Source organism: Oncorhynchus nerka, linkage group LG22 (assembly GCF_034236695.1).
Source record: "Oncorhynchus nerka isolate Pitt River linkage group LG22, Oner_Uvic_2.0, whole genome shotgun sequence".
Taxonomy (NCBI): Eukaryota; Metazoa; Chordata; class Actinopteri; order Salmoniformes; family Salmonidae; genus Oncorhynchus; species Oncorhynchus nerka.
In genome coordinates, this window is record NC_088417.1 from 36819321 (window position 1) to 36840335 (window position 21015).

Genomic DNA, 21015 nt, shown 5'->3' on the forward strand with positions numbered 1-21015 from the left:
CAACACACTGACACTGACTCAACTCCAGCCACTTTAATAATGGGAATTGATGGGAAATGATGTCAAATATATCACTAGCCACTTTAAACAATGCTACCTAATATAATGTTACATACCCTACATTATTCATCTCATATGCATACGTATATACTGTATTCTATATCATCTACTGCATCCTTATGTAATACATGTATCACTAGCCACTTTAACTATGCCACTTTGTTTACATACTCATCTCATATGTATATACTGTACTCGATACCATCTACTGTATCTTGCCTATGCTGCTCTGTACCATCACTCATTCATATATCTTTATGTACATATTCTTTATCCCCTTACACTGTGTATAAGACAGTAGTTTTGGAATTGTTAGTTAGATTATTTGTTGGTTATTACTGCATTTTCGGAACTAGAAGCACAAGCATTTCGCTACGCTCGCATTAACATCTGCTAACCATGTGTATGTGACAAATCAAATTTGATTTGATTTAATTTGATTTGATAGCAATTCTAAATATTACAAAGTTCCCATAGAGGAGTCGAATAATGGAACACCCAATACTTGCGATGGTAGGGATTGTAAAAAAAAGAGAGAGAAAAGAAATCAAATACAACAATTATTAAAGAAAGAAACTACAACTATAGTATATCATTCTAGATAGGGAATGTGAGTATTAGACTTTCCATGTAAGTATTTTATAAATTAATAATCATTAGAAGAAAGGATAATTAGTTCAATAATATATCTTCAAATATAAGGAACTGGAACACAAAAGTACTCAATCAACATGGTAGAGATAAAACACAGCAAACAGAGGACATAGAAGGCAGAGTATGTGGGTATGTGCGGATGTATTGTGGTGAAAGGTGAGGGGGGGGGGGGGTGTTTGTGTTTGGAAAAGTGTGGAGTTAAGTCAGTGAAAAAGGAAAATGGTTGCAAATCCCAGAGCCCATGTGTGTTGGTGAGAAGGGGTTGTGAGAGAGAGCATTCCATTTTGTGCAGATATGGGATATACATTTAAAATATGGTTATTTATTGTCATATCATGATGGAACGGTCCACAACCCTATACCCTAGGTACCCACCTGAACGACCCATACACTAAGGAGATGTCCTTATCTGTTTTATGGGGCTACTGTAAGTAGCTTATACGCAGCCAAATCAGATAGATGAATACAATCAGAGACCTACTAAAACAGCACCGCACCCTCAAGATTCTGAGTCTGCCTGGCAGGGTTGGTCCTACAAAGCCAAAGCCCCCTGATGGGAAAGCATAATATACAAGTAAAGCTGCTAATGAGAACCTTGATGACCTTGTACCTAGCCTGTGCGGATTCCGGTGGGGTGACCCCACCCAGGCAGTGGCAGTGCTGGGAAGGGGGTCACACTTCAGAGAGGGGACAATCAGAGAGGGGACATATTATTGTGGCCCTGGTGGCACAAAATAATCAAAGGTCTGACTGCACTGAGATGCTTGGGTAAATGGTCACAACGGGATACCAGTGTGTGTGTGTTTCAGGGGAAGGGGGTGTATCTGATCTGCATCACCTAGGACTTGACAATGGTTAATTAAATCTCCTGATTTTTTTACATGTTTTGCTAAATTTTGCATGCCTTCTCAAACAGCTGAACTGTATATGCATTCGTAAATCAAGTCCTTTCTTGAGTTGGTCTCTGGGATGGAACAATTGTTGAGAATCTGAGATCATGGTTGTTTGTGGGGGAAAGGGGTTGTGTGTGTATGAGTTTGTGTGTTTGTATGTTTCCCACATCTGTTGCTAGGGGGTAATGATGTTTGGGACAATATATGATGAATCACAATAATTGTTTGCTAAAATACTAATTGCTTGCTTTAAATGTAATTGTTGTAATGACAATCCTGGTTATAGGTAACAATCCTGGTTATAGGTAACAGTCCTGGTTATAGGTAACAATCCTTGTTATAGGTAACAGTCCTGGTTATAGGTAACAGTCCTGGTTATAGGTAACAAACCTTCACATTAACTGCCTACATTATTACGCATATTATTTGTTAATTATGGACATTTAGAGACGCTGGATTTTTTATATATATAATTTTTAATAGCTATGCAAATCGAGTTGAGGGCGATAGAAATGATTTTGGTGGTTGATCTGCTTCTGTTCTGTGGCTGGCATTGTATGCTTTTTTCGAAGGATGGGTCCCAGTCTCTCGGGAGCCCTGAGATCCGGGATGGTACAGGGGTGGTCATTGGGATGTCAACCCAACTTGGGATGGGGAGGGGTTTTAGCGGGTGCAATAGTGGGGAACAATTGTAGGTTTACTTAGTGGCAATGCAAATATCATGGTATCGTGGTAACTATATTGACACTCAATCGCTATGGTACTTTTTAATGGTGAGTTTACAAACATATTTTATGATAAATAGACGTTCAACGTGTATCTCATTATGGTAAATGGTGAAATAAGTATAGCCAGTTATAATTGTAATGGCTTAGCAGACAATAAGAAAAGAAGATCAGTATTTACCTGGCTAAAATCTATTGTTTACAGGAAACGCATTCAACAATTTTAGATGAAGGAAAAAGGACACAATGGGCGAAATATATTTATAAAATATAGCAAACGTTAGCTTGCTGGCTTGCTAGCTAATGTTATGTGTATGATCTGTGTAGTAATATTATTAGAATCAGAAATCCATTTGCATTGCTAGTTACAGCCTAATGTAGCTAGTTAACATTGAACCTAGTTTGTTAGCTTTAGCTACCTACAGATTCATACTACAGCTATGACAATGTTTGTATTGTTAGTAGTATGGGTTGGGTTATGCCGGTTCATTGTTTAGCTAGCTAGCTAGCTACATGTCTAAACAGAGACTCCACTTCGGCCGTATTGTTACATGACCCATCAAATTAGCAGGTGTGTCTGAGGGTAATTACGGCCATCGACTGCATTTCATGACCATGTGTACATGTTTAGACAATAGTGACCCATCCACTTAGTAAGATGTGGGTGAGGGGTGATTATAGCATTTCCTTCACATGACCATCAATTTAGGCAAGTGTGTCTGGTAAGCATCATCTAATATCGATAAAATATTTATAAAATATAGGCGGTCAGTCACATAGGGAGGCTTAAATATCCTGACCTAGTGAGATATACATGGCGGAGGCTCAATCAAGCTAGTCGTCTTGACTACTTTCTTATGTCATTCTGTCTAGCATCAAAAGTTCAAAAAGTGTTGATGGGGACAGAATGCGGTCTGACAATCAAATAATTGACATATATATTACTCATATTACTATATTACTCTAATTTCCACATGGGCGAGGACATTGGAAATTGTATGAAAGCTTCCGCCAAAGTCGGTCCCTCTCCTTGTTCAGGTGGTGGTGTTGTATACTTTGGTTTTCTGAGGTTTTTGAATGTTTAGGGTTCAGATCCGTTTTTACCAGGTTCATTCTCCTGCGCCTGACTTCCCTGCCACCAGCACACACCGTATTACAAGTGCCTTACAAAAGTATTCATCCACCTTGCCGTTTTTCCTATTTTGTTGCATTACAACCTGGAATTTAAATTGATTTTATTTGGATTTCATTAAATGGACAAATACAAAATAGTTTAAATTGGTGAAGTGAAATGGAAAAAAGAACTTGTTTCAAAAAATTCTAAAAAAAACAAACAGAAAAGTGGTGCATGCATTAGTATGTTAGTTTGCTATGAAGCCCCTAAACAAAATCTGGTGGAACCAATTACCTTCAGAAGTCACATAATTAGTTAAATAAAGTCAATCTGCGTGTCACATGATCTGTCACATGATCTCAGTATATAGACACCTGTTCTGAAAGGCCCTAGAGTCTGCAACACCACTAAGCAAGGGGCACCACCAAGCAAGCGGCACCATGAAGACCAAGGAGCTCTCCAACCAGGTCAAGTTGGGAGAAGTACAGATCAGGGTTGGGTTATAAAAAAATATCAGAAATGTTGAACATCCCACAGAGCACCATTAAATCTATTATTAAAAATGTTAAAGAATATGGCACCACAACAAACCTGCCAAGAGAGGGCCGCCCACCAAAACTCACAGACCAGGCAAGAAGGGCATCAATCAGAGAGGCAACAAAGAGACCAAAGATAACCCTGAAGGAGCTACAAAGCTACAAAGCTCTACAGTGGAGATTGGAGTATATTTCCATAGAACCACTTTAAGCCGTGCAATCCACAGAGCTTTACAGAAGACTGGTCTGAAAACAGCCACTGCTTAAAGAAAAAAATAAGCAAATACGTTTGGTATCCCCAAACATATGGAAGAAGGTACTCTGGTCAGATGAGACTAAAATTGAGCTTTTTGGCCATCAAGGAAAATTATCTTTCTGGCGCAAACCCAACACATTTCATCACCCCTAGAACCCCTAGAATAATATAGTATTCTATAGAAAACTGTAGTATGTTTTATGTGGGTTTATTCAGGCTTTCTGAACTCGACTCACGTCTTACGTGGTTAAAAACACAGGAATTCACTTGTTTACCTGAGCAGTCATTGAACCACATTCTGGGGGAAAATCCATATTTTGTTTTAAAGCTAAAACAACATCCACTCACTGTTGTATTGTGATTCTAATCTGAATATATTTGAGCATTCCTTTTCCTATTTCATGTACTGGATCCCAGTAGCAAGTAACAACACAAAACCTTAATCTAAGCCTTGATATATCGATTATTCACATCTTATTCCTCTATCTCAAAGTTGTTCAAGCAGTCCTATTGACTTTGTAATGCATCATGTAAACAGATGAGTGTTTTAGATTGGAGTTGAATCCCATCCTTGCCCATTTTGCTGGTAAGAAGATTGAGTCCCACAAAAAGTGTGAAGAAATGTGTTAATTGTACTGAAATCAAATGTACTGGATCGGAGGCCAAAGAAACCAGACATTGGAATTCCGATGAAATTAGGGTCAGGAGACTGGGGAGAGTTTGCAAATGGTATTTTCATATCAAAGGGGAGCATCCCGCAGTGCATACTTTAAAACGCCTCCACCATTTAAGTTCATTCAAGTTAACGCTAGGTAGGAAAATGTATTGGCGATGAAAGATATCACAATTTCAATAAATCTCATATTGAGAGTCACTACCCAGGCCCTCCCCCTAGGGTTTCACAGGGATTTTTGTGATATTTGCGGGGGGAAATGCTTGATTTTTGCTGCGTTAACTCTGACATTCTGCATGGCAATATGTGATGATTTTGTCCAATTTGTAGCGAAAATGTGCTGAGAGGGAAAAGGTTTGTTGACGTGTGGCTTGATTGAACCATATTTTGATGTAACATACGTTATCATTTAAGCATAATATGACAGTGAGATGAAACGTTGCCCTTGTAAAAATAAAAATAAAAATGTATGAAAGCGATGTATTGATGTATGTACTGGGCCAAGAGTAGACTGTATTGTATTGTGAATATAAACTCAGCAAAAAAAGAAACGTCCCTTTTTCAGAACCCCGTCTTTCAAAGATGATTCGTAAAAATCCAAACGACTTCACAGATCTTCATTGTAAAGGGTTTAAACACTTCCCATGCTTGTTCAATGAACCATAAACAATTAATGAACATGCACCTGTGGAATGGTCGTTAAGACACTAACAGCTTACAGACGGTAGGCAATTAAGTTCACAGGTATGAAAACTTAGGACACGAAAAGAGGCCTTTCTACTGACTGAAAAACACCAAAACAAAGATGCCCAGGGTTCCTGCTCATCTGCGTGAACGTGCCTTAGGCAGGCTGCAAGGAGGCATGAGGACTGCTGATGTGGCCAGCGCAATAAATTGCATGGTCCGTACTGTGAGACGCCCAAGAGAGCGCTACAGGGAGACAGGATGGAAGGCTGATCGTCCTCGCAGTGGCAGACCACGTGTAACAACACCTGCACAGGATTGGTACATCCGAACATCACACCTGCGGGACAGGTACAGGATGGCAACAACAACTGCCCGAGTTACACCAGGAACGCACAATCCCTCCATCAGTGCTCAGACTGTCTGCAATAGACTGAGAGAGGCTGGACTGAGGGATTGTAGGCCTGTTGTAAGGCAGGTCCTCACCAGTTATCACCTGCAACAACGTCACCTATGGGCACAAACCCACCGTCGCTGGACCAGACAGGACTGGCAAACAGTGCTCTTCACTGACGAGTTGCGGTTTTGTCTCACCAGGGTTGATGGTCAGATTTGCGTTCATCGTCGAAGGAATGAGCGTTACACCGAGGCCTGTACTCTGGAGCGAGATTGATTTGGAGGTCCAGGGTCCGTCATGTTCAGGGGCGGTGTGTCACAGCATCATCGGACTGAGCTTGTTGTCATTGCAGGTAATCTCAAAGCTGTGCGTTACAGGGGAGACATCCTCCTCCCTCATGTGGTACCCTTTCTGCAGGCTCATCATGGCATGACCCCCCCTGCATGACAATGCCACCAGCCATACTGCTCGTTCTGTGCATGATTTCCTGCAAGACAGGAATGTCAGTGTTCTGCCATGGCCACCGAAGAGCCCGGATCTCAATCCCATTGACCACATCTGCGACCTGTTGGATCGGAGGGTGAGGGCCATTCCCCCCAGAAATGTCTGGAAACTTGCAGGTGTCTTGGTGGAAGAGTGGGGTAACATCTCACAGCAGTACTTAATGCAGCTGGTGGCCACACCAGATACTGACTGTTACTTTTGATTTTGACCCCCCTCCCCTCCTTTGTTCAGGGACACATTATTCCATTTCTGTTAGTCACATCTGAGTTTATGTCTCAGTTGTTGAATCTTGTTATGTTCATACACATATTTACACATGTTAAGGTTGCTGAAAATAAACACAGTTGATAGTGAGAGCACGTTTCTTTTTTTGCTGAGTTTAGTTGCCTATTATGTAGTGGGTCCTTAAGGTTGCAGGTATGGGTGCGGTCAGAGGCTTGGCATCTTAAACCTCTCTGGGATATGTGGGACGATAGCGTCCCACCTGGCCAAAAGCCAGAAAAATGCAGAGCGCCAAATTCAAATAAATTACTGCAATAATCAAACTTTCCTGAAATCACACATGCAAGAGAGCAAATTAAAGCTACATTTGTTGTGATTCCAGCCAACATGCCAGATTTTAAAAAGGCTTTTCGGCTAAAGCAAACAATGCTATTATCTGAGGATAGCACCATAGTAAACAAAGAGAGAAAAGCATATTTCAACCCTGCAGGCGCGACACAACGCAGAAATAAAAATACAATTCATGCCTTACCTTTGACGAGCTTCTTTTGTTGGCACTCCAATATGTCCTATAAACATCGCAAATTGTCCTTTTGTTCAATTAATTCCATCGATATATGTCCAAAAAATCCAATGATTCAGAAAAACATCGGTTCCAACTTGCAACGTGACTACAAAATATCTCAAAACTACTTTTGTAATACAACTTGAGGTATTTTTTTACGTAAATAATCGATAAAATTGAAGACGGGATGATCTGTGTTCAATACAGGAGGAAAACAAACTGTAGCATACTTTCTGGTCACGCGCCTCTAACAGTACACTTCAAGTTACTCTCGTTCAAGATGGCAGTACTTCTTCATTACACAAAGGAAAAACCTCAACCAATTTCTAAAGACTGTTGACATCCAGTGGAAGCGATAGGAACTGCAAGAAGGTCCCTTAGAAATTTGGATTCCCAATGAAAACGCATTGAAAAGAGAGTGACCTCAAAACAAAAATATCTGAATGGTTTGTCCTCGGGGTTTCGCCTGCTAAATAAGTTCTGTTATACTCACATACATGATTCAAACAGTTTTAGAAACTTCAGAGTGTTTTCTATCCAAATCTACTAATACCATGCATATCTTATCTTCTGGGGACGAGTAGCAGGCAGTTGAATTTGGGCATGCATTTCATCTGGACGTGAAAATACTGCACCCTGTCACCAAGAAGGTTTAATTTGTCTGCAAGCCCATTTAGAGAGAGAGAGCTGGCATTGTTTTTCCGTGTGCCATATACGGATTTCAGGCCTCTTTTCTCACCCAATCTACTGTTTGTTGGTTAGTTTTTTTCATCTGGATTATTTTTAATTTTTATTTAGCCTTTATTTAACTTGGCAAGTTTAAGAACAAATTCTTATTTACAATTACGGCCTACCCCACCCAGACCACTGTTTGTTGGTTAGGTCATATTATTTATCCTGTCAAGTCACCAATACACCATGATGAGGATGATGATGAATACAATAGTTTGGCTTCACGATTAAAGCATGTGGAAAGGATATCCAGGCGTTCCATTTCAATGCTGTAAGGCAAAAAGACGTTCTCCAGTACTATGTTGACTATAAATGCCAACGCTTGCAAAATGCCTTTGGTGGTGCTATGATGAAAATCAGGCAGTCAATGGTTGATTGTTTTACCGCAGAGAGACAGACAGTTGGATACACAACTCAAGGACCTTACTAGGAAAGTGAGCACCACCATGCGTGATGAAGCTCCCTCTGTCATTTTCTCAATGAGTGGGACAAGGAGAGATGCTGGGTTTGTACAGAGAAGTTACATGGTGGGGTCGGGGACAGGAAGGGAGCTTACTGGGGCAACAGAGAATGCAACTGGAGGCTTATGCCGGGAAGAGAGTGGCGTTGCCGTTCACAGATACAAACTACCAGTGAAGGTTCAGTTTCCCAGCTTTGGAGAAAGGGATGATGATAAAGGTCCTTTGACCTATCTGGAGAAATGTGAATAATTTCTGGCTCATCATCCTTTAAACACATGAAGAGGTGTTGGCTATGAATACTGTTCTACAGGGCACAGCCAAAGACTGGTGGCGAGGTGAAAGTTCACAGGTTGATACCTGGTGGAGTTTCACGACTGCATTCTTCTGGGCATATCTCACTGAAGACTATGGAGAAGAGGCTTTGAAACAGGATTTTAGGCCAAAAGGAAAGCATCCAAAACTTCTCCTTTCAGTACAGAACTCTGTGTGTGTGCTGCAAGCCTGGTAACGCTTAAAAGGATATCATGAATCTTATACTCAGAAATTGTAACCCAAAATTGTCCAGCAGTCTGAGGGACAACCCACATAGTTGATGAGCTGGTGCGGATTGGGACCCCCGTAGAAGCTGACTGGTCAGGCCAGACCACCTACTGGAATCTGGTGAATGCTATTACAGGCAAAGAGCAGTACAAAATCCAAAATCCCAGCAAGGACCAGGAGAAGTGGCCACCAGATGGAGGCAAAAGAGCAAGATCCAAAGTCCATTCAAACCAGAGATGCACAGCCAATCAGGAAAAAAGCTTATCGAGTATCCCCAATAAGGGTTGTGATTGACAAGGAGGTGAAAGACTGCATTCAACCATCCACATCTCCCTGGGCTGTTCCGGTTGTCCTTGTTAAGGATGGCAGCATCCGATTCTGTGTTGACTACCGAGGTCTGAATTCAAAAGCACACCAGGATGCCTATCCTGTGCCCAACCTCCAGGAAATCCTTGAGCCTGCATGGAACAAAGGTTTTCAGCTCCTTGGACCTTAAAAGTGACTACTGGCAGGTGAAGATTGATCCTGCTAGCCAGCAGAAGAGAGCCTTTGTGACAGAAGAGAGCCTTTGGGCCTATTCAAGTACATGAGTTTCGGATTGAAGAATGCTGCGGCCACATTCCAACGGCTGATGGAGGTTGTGTTGGCTGATCTGAAGGGAGTCATAGACGACATCATCGCCTTCTGTCTTACTGGTCGGAGATTGCAGATGCTCAAGCCTCTGGCAAGGAGAAACAAGCTCTCATAGAAGGAAACACAAGACCAGGCCAAATCACTTACATCCTCGAGAATGCTGATACCAGGACAGAGGTTTGCCCAAAAGTTACAGCTGTTTCTGCCCCAAAAGCTCCGTAACCCATTCTTGGAATATTTCATGATTGCCCTCTGAGTGTGCACATGGGACGGCTGAAGAAACTATTGTGACTGCTGGATGTAGATTACTGGCCCCAAGTCAGAAACAATGTATGGGCATACACAAATAACAACCTTGTCTGCCAGCAGTACCAGCCTGTGTGCCAGAAACCAGCTGGACTCCTCAAGTCCAGTACCGTGAAAGAACCAGCTGAGATGCTGGGAGTGGATCTGATGGGACCCTTTCCGAGAAGCAAAAAGGGCAACAACTACCTGCTCGTCATTGTTGACTAGGGTTCAAAGTGGGTTGAACACTTTCCGCTGCTGGATGCCAAGACAAAGATGGTCAACATACTCAGGCAGGAGATCTTCCTTTGATGGGGGAAGCCAAAGTTCCTCCTATTGGACCAGGGGCCACAGTTCACAAGTCAGCTGCTGAAGGTGCTCTACAGGCCCTGGGCGGTCATTCAGAAACTTAACACAAGCTACCACACCCGAATCAACTTGACGGAGAGAGTTGCTCTGACCCTAAAGTCAATATTGGCCTCCTAGGTTAAGGTTAATCCCCAGAACTGGGATCTGTGGCTGGGAGTTTTTCTATCAACATGGCCTACCATGAGAGCACAGGCTTCTCTCCTGCAGAGGTCGCTTTGGAAAGAAAACTGAAGGGTCCTCTAGAGCGACTGTTGACTCAGCTTCCAGACCCAAACCAAAAAGCCTATAATGTTGTTCAGCGGCAGCAGCAGATCCTACAACAAGTGTAGGGGAATGTAGCCCAAGCTCAGAAGTGTCAGGTGCATATCTACAACCAAAGGTTAATCTACAGGCAATTCCCCATAATGACAATGCGAAAAGAGGTTTTCAGAAATGTTTGCAAATTAATTTTAAAAAACAATACCTTATTTACGTACTTATTCAGACTCCTTGCTATGTGACTCAAAATTGAGCCTAGGTGCATCCTGTTTCCATTGATCATCCTTGAAGTTTCTACAACTTGATTGAAGTCAACCTGTGGTAAATTAAATTGATTGGACATGATTTGGATAGGCACACACCTGTATATATAAGGTACCACAGTTGACAGTGCATGTCAGAGCAAAACCCAAGCCATGCGGTCGAAGGAATTCTCTGTAGAGCTCCAAGACAAGATTGTGTCGAGGCACAGATCTGGGGAAGGGTACCAAATTTGTCTGCAGCATTGAAGGTCCCCAAGAACACAGTGGCCTCCATCATTCTTAAATGGAAGAAGTTTGGAAACACCAAGACCCTTCCTAGAGTTGACAGCCTGGCTAAACTGGGAAATCGGGGGAGAAAGGCCTTGGACAACCATCTCTGTAGCACTCCACCAATCAGGCCTTTATGGTAGAGTGGCCAGATGGAAGCCACGCATCAGTAAAAGGCACATGACTAACTCCAAACGGCACCTAAAGACTCTCAGACCATGAGAAACAAGATTCTCTGGTCTGATGAAACCAAAATTGAACTCTTTGGCCTGAATGCCAAGCGTCACGTCTTGATGAAACCTGGCACCATCCCTACGGTGAAGCACAGTGGTGGCAGCATCATGCTGTGGGGATCACGATCGAGGGAAAGATGAGCAGAGCAGAGTACAGAGAGATCCTCAATGAAAATCTGCTCCACAGCTCTCAGGACTTCAGACTGGGGCAAAGGTTCAGGTTCCAACAGGACAACAACCCTAAGCACATAGCCAAGACAATGCAGGAGTGGCTTCGGGACAAGTCTCTGAATGTCCTTGAGTGACCCAGCCAGAGCCTAGACTTGAATCCGATCGAGTATCTCTGGAGAGTCCTCAAAATAGCTGTTCTGCGACGCTCCCCATCCAACCTGACAGAGCTTGAGATGCTCTGAGGATAATAAAGGGAGAAACTCCTCAAATCAGATGTGCCAAGTTTGTAGCGTCATACCCAAAAATTGCAACAATTTGGTTTGTAATTATGGGGTATTGTAGAATAAGGCTGTAACGTAACAATGTAGAAAATTTCAAGTAGTCTCAAAATGCACTGTGTGTGTGTGTGTGTGTGTGTGTGTTAGATCTAACACAGGAAACTTTTTTGACTGCACTGACTCCCCGGCCAACAGCTCTTTTGTTACCAAATCACCTTATACCACCAACCACTGCGACCTGTATGCTCTAGTCGGCTGGCCCTCGCTACACATTCGTCACCAGACCCACTGGCTCCAGGTCATCTATAAGACTATGCTAGGTAAAGCTCTGCCTTATCTCAGCTCACTGGTCACAATAACAACACCCACCCATAGCACACGTTCCAGCAGGTATATCTCTATATATCTCACTGATCATACCCAAAGCCAACACCTCATTTGGCCGCCTTTCTTTACAGTTCTCTGCTGCCAGTGACTGGAACGAATTGCAAAAATCGCTGAAGTTGGAGACTTTTATTTCCCTCACCAACTTTAAACATGAGCTATCTGAGCAGCTAACCGATCGCTGCAGCTGTACATAGTCCATCTGTAAATAGCCCACCCAATCTACATACCTCATCCCCATACTGTTTCTATTTACTTTTCTGCTCTTTTGCACACCAGTATCTCTACTTGCACATCTTCATCTGCTCATTTATCACTCAAGTGTTAATCTGCTAATTTGTGATTATTCGCTCCTATGGCCTATTTATTGCCTACCTCCTCATGCATTTTGCACATACTGTATATAGACTTTCTTTTTTTTATACTGTGTCATTGACTTGTTTATTGCGTTATTGGCTTGTTAATTGTTTATTCCATGTTTAACTCTGTGTTGTTGTCGGTGTCACACTGCTTTGCTTTATCTTGGCCAGGTCGCAGTTGTAAATGAGAACTTGTTCTCAACTAGCCTACCTGGTTAAATAAAGGTGGGGAAAAAAATAGCAACAGTTTTTAGCTAGCTTAGCAATCACAACTAGTATCTAGCTAACAACAAACATATCAGGAATACTAAGTGACAAACAATGGACAGAACAGACTCACACTCAAATAATCTGTCTCCGTTTATTGCTGTTATAGTGCCTTAGTAGTTCTAACATAAGTTTCCAAACCTTGAATCCATCCATACTCTTTGACTACAGGCAGTAGCTAATCCTTCGGTGTTGGTAAAAAAGGAAAGCCTGCTAGTTATTGTGCGCAGCCCTGTGAAGTTGGTAGCTAATTTAAATGTCCCAAATGTATGTGAGTCTCATTGGCTGAGATAGCAAATGTGTTTTTGTTTTTTACCAGTATACGCCCAAACATTTAATTGTCCTAACCTGCTGCGAAAAGTAACTTCTTATTGATAACAACCTATTCCATTTAGTCTCAACATAATAATAGGACATAATAGTAAAACTGAAGTATTGAATTTACAGTGCAAATCTAACTGACCCTTAGATAGGGACATCGGTTTACATTAAAATGAATGCATTTTATCTAAAGCTAACAAAAACGTAAATGTGACCCATACAGAAACATCTAAATCATCAACTTTGCAAACAGTGTACACTCTAATGCAAGCAATGTACAGAAAGGGAAGTCCACTCCAGGTAGCATATACAAGGGGGAGCAAAATATCTGCCCTTTTTCATCATTGGTGCCTTCCTTGAAGTTGGGTGTGTGAATGTTTCCTTTTTTACTATGTAAGAGAGTCAGCTGCCCATGACTGTCGCTCCCCAAGCCCCCAAAGTGCACTTGTGATGTAATAAACATTTCACGCCTGAAGGACCTCCTGTTAGACGCCTACGGTCCTCGTGCGGGACGGACCGATACCCAGCAACAGGGATGCTGGGGCCCTCTTATCTTTCGTTCCTCCCCTCTTCTTCCCTCTTGTCCTAATCGGAGCCCCTGGAGCCCCATCTTTGCCCCCCACCACCTAAATGTTAACTGAGGAGTCCCAGCTTAGGCAGGACTTGCTTGGGGTAGGAAGGTGATCTCCCCTGGGGAACATCACTCATCTTGTGGCCCTTCAGTCTACCCCTCGAGCCGACAGGGGCCTTCCTCCCTCTTCCCTTTCTCTGACTCTTAAAACCCCTCAGTCCCCTTGTTCCTTCTTCCACAGAGCTGCCGTCCACATAGCAATGACCCACAGGCCTTATCTCCTCGCACCCTATAAACAGTGTCACATGTTGGAAGGTTCGGCGTATGTGGGGTACGTCGAATGCTTGTGTAGGAGCACTCAAAGGCACCTAGTTAATTAACACGCTGACAATGAAAGAGGGAAACAAAGTGAGAGATGTCTACCTATAGGCCTAAAGACCCAGGTGGGTCCCCTCTACAACTCTGGTTTACACTGTACATTTATGATGAAGTCACCAGGACACAGTATTCATGACCTTTGGGGGTCATCCTTGGATTAGCAAAAGCATACATTCTTTATCCTTTTTTACTGGACATGGATTAACTGCATGCACAGTAATGGTGATGTATGTGACTCACCGAGTACACATTATGGATAATACCACACTAAATGTATATGGGAACAATTATTTAAGGGGGATTTTTTTTTAAATCTACTAAAGCCTGTTTACGTCTATGTATCCCTACAATGCAGTCTGCGTGCAACACAGGAAGGACGTGATGAGTTGGAACTGAAGTCCACCTTGACATCTCTCTCTCTCTCTCCCATTATAGTGCCTGTGGAATCATTGTTATTTGGGAAGAAAACAGACCCAACCTTTCATGGGGAAAACTTTGTTACCAGATATGTAGTGTCTCTCCAAGGCACTCTGAATACTAATCTGAGGTGGGCCAAGGCCCAAAGCAGTATGTCCCTATACAAAAATTAAGAATAACATTAGCATGTGTTCAGGTTAATCTTTGCCTTGTAATAAGAATTCATTATGCTGTACCTGATTTAGGCTGAATAGTAAGTGTGTGAAATTGCTACCTAATCAATGGCACCAATTGGCCAATTACCTTGTCAGCAATAAAAGTGAATATGTTCCTTCCGAGAGTTTGCTAATTATCTTTTGCACCTGTAAGAGCAGAGCTGCTCTCCCAGATGTCCGACAACTACAGTATTTCCACCCCCACCCCCTCCCTCACTCTCGTATGGTCCTTCGATGCGCTTCCCTCTCTCTGTTTCTCTTTTACTTCCTCCCCATGGCTGTGCCTCCAGTGTCTGTGGTAACACTAGACAGAGGCCTGATTGCCGGTCCCTGTTGGGAGGGCTCATTCATCAGCAGTGTGACGGGCTGTGCTTAACTGCCATCTGTCAAACACAGACTGGAGTGGGAGAGGAAGGAGAAGTCTGTCTGGCCTTGGCTTCGGCTTGCATGCCGAGGCCCCATATAGGCGTACAGTCAAAAACAGAACATTTACAAAATATTGTAGCTGGACCGCCCACGCATATTGCAATGGGTGTGGATCAAGTTCACTGTACATACATTACTGACATCCTCAATGAATGGTCACATCTGGTTGTTCACATTTCAATGTCACATGAATACTACTGTATTAATAAGGAGAAGGGTAGCAAGCTCATTCGGTTTCAACATCGGATTTCTATTTCCGACACCATCAATAAGGAGACGGTATACCATAGTTAACTTTAGGAGTGTGTTTGTCAAGATGAACTGGAAATAGTTAGAGCATTATGGGTAGTGCAGTGCATCCTTTTACAACCACTAACGCATCATAGATGGACAGGTAAATTGTCCTTGATGGTCAGACAACACTGCAGCTGGGAGAGTGATGCCGATTCAAATCTGAACTCATCAAGGACTCCTAGTTTTCAATGGAAGTATCAGTCAAGTCGGTCAATTCCATCATATAATTAGAGAGACTCTGATGTGATTGCGATGGCTGGGATGGCCTCTGTTATAGGGTTTGATCTGTTTTCAGCTTCAGAGGGAAAGGGGGTTTGAGATGGTGCTGTAGTTTTATGTAATATGGGATAGTGTTGCTCTCATGAGTCTTGAGTTTACGACGTTGATCTTGTGTTTCTATCACTTTGGAATGATTGAATCAGGCCAGAGAAGTAACAAGCTTCTGAGTTATCATCCCATCATAGAGCTGTTTTGTATTGCCAGCACCCATTTAAAATAAAATAGACATGGGTTTCAGAGGCCTCCACTCAACACTTGTAATGGTAGATTAACTGCTCTGCATAAGATGTTTTTCTTTTTTTTTTAACTCAAAATGAACATGACACAGTCGGATGTCTTTTCGATTTGACTTAATCTGTCAGAGGTTGTGAATCAGGAGGAGCCCGACGGTACATTCTACAAGGAAACCACAACAGTCCATTATGCTGGGCCCAACCCACTGAAACATTGACTATTCAACCGGCGAGGGAGCCACCGTCTGGCTTTTAAACAAAAATGTAATACCGGCACAATAGCTCCACCACCACTACCCGTCTTCCAATCCGTCTGTCCTTGGACACTGGCCCGGGTTGCAGCGCCAAGAGCGGAATTCAAAATGTTGTGGGCCCTACTCTGTGTTATTGCCCAGCCACTTCTGGAAATGCGAACATTTGGTTGGATGGGTCATCAGGGGGCGGTGGGTGAAGCGTGACTGTGAAGCGGTGCTGACTGCCCGGAGAGGAAAGTTGGGCGATAAAGTGGCTAACTTCCTGGACAAAGGAGACTGGTGTTTCAACGTTCGCCTTTCAGTGACAATGCTAACATGTGCCGCATCACGGCAGGTAGGAGTTAATGAACAGATCACTGCAAATGTTCCTTACCTGGCTATGTCTGTCTAGGCTATACATCTCTATATGGATATTTCCTTTTATATATATACAGTGCCAATCAAAAGTTTGGATACACCTACTCAGTCAAGGGTTTTTCTTCATTTTGACAATGTTCTACATTGTAAAATAATAGTGAAGACATCAAAACTATGAAATAACACATATGGGATTACATAGTAACCAGACAAGTATAAAACAAATATATTTTACATTTTAGATTATTTGCCTCGGTGACAGCATTGCACACACATGGCATTCTCTCAACCAGCTTCACTTGGAATACTTTTTCAACAGTCTTGAAGGAGTTCCTACATATGCTGAGCAATTGTTGGCTGCTTTTCCTTCACTCTGTGGTCCAACTCCTCACAAACCATTTCAATTGGGTTGAGGTGGGGTGATTGTGGAGGCCATTAAATGCAACCCAGTTGGGATGGCATATCACTGAAGAATGCTGTGGTAGCCATGCTGGGTAAGTGTGCCTTGAATTCTAAACAAATCACTGACAGTGTCACCAGCAAAGCACCTCCACGCTTCATGGTGTGAACCACACATGCAGAGATCATCCGTTCACCTACTCTGCGTCTCACAAAGACACGGCAGTTGGAACCAAAACTCTCACATTTGGACTCATCAGACCAAAGGACAGATTTCCACAGGTCTAATGTCCATTATTCATCTTTCTTGGCCCAAGCAAGTCTCTTCTTATTATTGGTGTCCTTTAAAATCAAATCAAATCAAATTTTATTTGTCACATACACATGGTTAGCAGATGTTAATGCGAGCGTAGCGAAATGCTTGTGCTTCTAGTTCCGACAATGCAGTGATAACCAACAAGTAATCTAACTAACAATTCCAAAACTACTGTCTTATACACAGTGTAAGGGGATAAAGAATATGTACATAAGGATATATGAATGAGTGATGGTACAGAGCAGCATACAGTAGATGGTATCGAGTACAGTATATACATATGAGATGAGTATGTAGACAAAGTAAACAAAGTGGCATAGTTAAAGTGGCTAGTGATACATGTATTACATAAGATGCAGTCGATGATGCAGAGTACAGTATATACGTATGCATATGAGATGAATAATGTAGGGTAAGTAACATTATATAGGTAGCATTGTTTAAAGTGGCTAGTGATATATTTACATCATTTCCCATCAATTCCCATTATTAAAGTGGCTGGAGTTGGGTCAGTGTCAATGACAGTGTGTTGGCAACAGCCACTCAATGTTAGTGGTGGCTGTTTAACAGTCTGATGGCCTTGAGATAGAAGCTGTTTTTCAGTCTCTCGGTCCCAGCTTTGATGCACCTGTACTGACCTCGCCTTCTGGATGATAGCGGGGTGAACAGGCAGTGGTTCGTGTGGTTGATGTCCTTGATGATCTTTATGGCCTTCCTGTAACATCGGGTGGTGTAGGTGTCCTGGAGGGCAGGTAGTTTGCCCCGGTGATGCGTTGTGCAGACCTCACTACCCTCTGGAGAGCCTTACGGTTGAGGGCGGAGCAGTTGCCGTACCAGGCGGTGATACAGCCCGCCAGGATGCTCTCGATTGTGCATCTGTAGAAGTTTGTGAGTGCTTTTGGTGACAAGAATTTCTTCAGCCTCCTGCTGCGCTGCTTCTTCACGACGCTGTCAGTGTGAGTGGACCAATTCAGTTTGTCTGTGATGTGTATGCCGAGGAACTTAAAACTTGCTACCCTCTCCACTACTGTTCCATCGATGTGGATAGGGGGTGTTCCCTCTGCTGTTTCCTGAAGTCCACAATCATCTCCTTAGTTTTGTTGACGTTGAGTGTGAGGTTATTTTCCTGACACCACACTCCGAGGGCCCTCACCTCCTCCCTGTAGGCCGTCTCGTCGTTGTTGGTAATCAAGCCTACCACTGTTGTGTCGTCCGCAAACTTGATGATTGAGTTGGAGGCGTGCGTGGCCACGCAGTCGTGGGTGAACAGGGAGTACAGGAGAGGGCTCAGAACACACCCTTGTGGGGCCCCGTGTTGAGGATCAGCGGGGAGGAGATGTTGTTGCCTACCCTCACCACCTGGGGGCGGCCCGTCAGGAAGTCCAGTACCCAGTTGCACAGGGCGGGGTCGAGACCCAGGGTCTCGAGCTTGATGACGAGCTTGGAGGGTACTATGGTGTTGAATGCCGAGCTGTAGTCGATGAACAGCATTCTCACATAGGTATTCCTCTTGTCCAGGTGGGTTAGGCAGTGTGCAGTGTGGTTGAGATTGCATCGTCTGTGGACCTATTTGGGCGGTAAGCAAATTGGAGTGGGTCTACGGTGTCAGGTAGGGTGGAGGTGATATGGTCCTTGACTAGTCTCTCAAAGCACTTCATGATGACGGAAGTGAGTGCTACGGGCGGTAGTCGTTTAGCTCAGTTACCTTAGCTTTCTTGGGAACAGGAACAATGGTGGCCCTCTTGAAGCATGTGGGAACAGCAGACTGGTATAGGGATTGATTGAATATGTCCGTAAACACACCGGCCAGCTGGTCTGCGCATGCTCTGAGGGCGCGGCTGGGGATGCCGTCTGGGCCTGCAGCCTTGCGAGGGTTAACACGTTTAAATGTCTTACTCACCTCGGCTGCAGTGAAGGAGAGACTGCATGTTTTCGTTGCAGGCCGTGTCAGTGGCACTGTATTGTCCTCAAAGCGGGCAAAAAAGTTATTTAGTCTGCCTGGGAGCAAGACATCCTGGTCCGTGACTGGGCTGGGTTTCTTCTTGTAGTCCGTGATTGACTGTAGACCCTGCCACATGCCTCTTGTGTCTGAGCCGTTGAATTGAGATTCTACTTTGTCTCTGTACTGATGCTTAGCTTGTTTAATAGCCTTGCGGAGGGAATAGCTGCACTGTTTGTATTCGGTCATGTTGCCAGACACCTTGCCCTGATTAAAAGCAGTGGTTCGCGCTTTCAGTTTCACGCGAATGCTGCCATCAATCCACGGTTTCTGGTTAGGGAATGTTTTTATCGTTGCTATGGGAACGACATCTTCAACGCACGTTCTAATGAACTCGCACACCGAATCAGCGTATTCGTCAATATTTTTATCTGACGCAATACGAAACATGTCCCAGTCCACGTCATGGAAGCAGTCTTGGAGTGTGGAGTCAGCTTGGTCTGACCAGCGTTGGACAGACCTCAGCGTGGGAGCCTCTTGTTTCAGTTTCTGCCTGTAGGCAGGGATCAACAAAATGGAGTCGTGGTCAGCTTTTCCGAAAGGGGGGCGGGGCAGGGCCTTATATGCGTCGTGGAAGTTAGAGTAACAGTGATCCAAGGTTTTACCACCCCTGGTTGCGCAATCGATATGCTGATAAAATTTAGGGAGTCTTGTTTTCAGATTAGCTTTGTTAAAATCCCCAGCTACAATGAATGCAGCCTCCGGATAAATGGTTTCCAGTTTGCAAAGAGTTAAATAAAGTTCGTTCAGAGCCATCAACGTGTCTGCTTGGGGGGGGATATATACGGCTGTGATTATAATCGAAGAGAATTCTCTTAGAAGATAATGCGGTCTACATTTGATTGTGAGGAATTCTAAATCAGGTGAACAGAAGGATGAGTTCCTGTATGTTTCCTTCATCACACCATGTCTCGTTGGTCGAGGCATACGCCCCCGCCACTCTTCTTACCAGAAAGATGTTTGTTTCTGTCGGCGCGATGCGTGGAGAAACCCGTTGGCTGCACCGCATCGGATAGCGACTTCCCAGTAAGCCATGTTTCCGTGAAGCAGAGAACGTTGCAGTCTCTGATGTCCCTCTGGAATGCTACCCTTGCTCGGATTTCATCAACCTTGTTGTCAAGAGACTGGACATTGGCAAGAAGAATGCTGGGGAGTGGTGCGCGATGTGCCCTTGTCCGGAGTCTGACCAGAAGACCGCTACGTTTCCCTCTTTTTCGGAGTCGTTTCCTTGGGTCGCTGCATGCGATCCATTCCGTTGTCCTGTTTGTAAGGCAGAACACAGGATCCGCGTCGCGGAAAACATATTCTTGGTCGTACTGATGGTGAGTTGACGCTGATCTTATATTCAGTAGTTCTTCTCGACTGTATGTAATGAAACCTAAGATGACCTGGGGTACTAATGTAAGAAATAATACGTAAAAAAAACAAAAAACTGCATAGTTTCCTAGGAACGCGAAGCGAGGCGTGGTAGTGGTTTCTTTGCAGCAATCTGACCATGAAGGCCTGATTCATGCAGTCTCCTCTGAACAGTTGATGTTGAGATGTGTCTGTTATTTGAACTCTGTAAATAATTTATTTATCATCTGCAACAGAGGTAACTCTGGGTCTTCCTTTCCAGTGGCGGTCCTCATGAGAGACAGTTTCTTCATAGCGCTTGATGATTTTTCTGACTGCAATTTCCCGCATTGACTGACCTTCATGTCTTAAAGTAATGATGGACTGTCATTTCTCTTTGCTTATTTGAGCTGTTCTTTCCATAATATGGACTTGTCT